General features: G+C 40.6%; 1 pseudogene across 1 annotated transcript; it reads left to right on the top strand.

The window, feature by feature from the left end:
• Positions 1–252: 252 nt before the first annotated feature.
• Positions 253–1,013, top strand: LOC306638291 (small ribosomal subunit protein eS6-like; annotated as a pseudogene). Its single transcript has one exon. The product of its transcript is annotated as a small ribosomal subunit protein eS6-like (transcript).
• The last annotated feature ends 295 nt before the right edge of the window (positions 1,014–1,308 follow it).

Here is a 1,308-nt window from a genome sequence, read left to right on the forward strand (position 1 = left end):
ACCCCCAGTTTTGTAAAGCAAACATTACTGGACATAAAGGAAGAGATAGACACCCGGACAATGATGGGGATGACTTCAATATGCCACGCTCATGGGTAGATAGATATTCTAGATGAAAATTCAACAAAGAAATGTAGATAAGGAGACTTAAGAAACATCTACAGAAAAGTTCATCGAACTGCTTCAGAATCAGCTCATGGAATTTTTTTTTTTTTAAATAATATTTTCGGGTGGGAGATCAGATGCTCCAAAATGAAGCCGAATATCTCCTTCCCAGCCACTGGCTGCCAGAAATTCATTGAAGTGGACGATGAACACAAACTTTGTACTTTTTATGAGAAGCGTATGGTCACAGAAGTTGCTGCTGACGCTCTGGGTGAAGAATGGAAGGGTTATGTGGTCCGAATCAGTGGCGGAACGACAAACAAGGCTTCCCCATGAGGCAGGGTGTCTTGACCCATGGCCATGTTCATCTGCTATTGAGTAAGGGGCACTCCTGTTACAGACCAAGGCGAACTGGAGAGAGAAAGCACAAATCTGTTCGAGGTTGGATTGTGGATGCCAATCTGAGCGTTCTTAACTTGGTTATTGTAAAAAGAAGGAGAGAAGGATATTCCTGGACTTATGGATACTACTGTACCTAGTAGACTGGGGCCCAAAAGAGCTAGTAGAATCTGCAAACTTTTCAATCTGTCTAAGGAAGATGATGTCCGCCAATATGTTGTCAGAAAACCCTTAAAAAAAGAAGGTAAAAAACCTAGGACCAAAGCACCGAGGATTCAGTGTCTTGTTACTCCATCTGTCCTGCAACACAAACGCCGGCGTAATTCTCAGAAGAAACAGCTTACTAAGAAAAATAAGGAAGAGGCTGCAGAATATGCCAAACTTTTGGCAAGGAGAATGAAAGAAGCCAAAAAAAAAAAAAAAAAAAACGCCAGGAATGGATTGCCAAGAGACGCAGGGTATCCTCTCTGAGACCTTCTACTTCTAAGTGTGAGTCCAGCCAAAAATAAGAATTTTTAAGAGTAACAAATAAATAAGATCTGGCCTTCAAAAATAATAACAATAATAATATTTTAGGCCAAAAACAAGCCTTATGGTTTAAGCGTACGGTGTCCTCCAAAAGCTCATTTGTGAAACAATGCAAGAAAGTTTAGAGGTGAAAATATTGGGTTATGAGAACCTTAACCTAATTAGTGAATTAATCCCCTGATAGAGATTAACTGGTAGCTGTAGGCCAATAAGGTGTGGCTAGATGAGGTGGTCCCTGGGGACATGTCTTTGACATAAATGTTTTTTCCAAGGTGA

This window comes from Sciurus vulgaris (assembly GCF_902686455.1).
Source record: "Sciurus vulgaris genome assembly, chromosome: 10".
Lineage (NCBI taxonomy): Eukaryota > Metazoa > Chordata > Mammalia > Rodentia > Sciuridae > Sciurus > Sciurus vulgaris.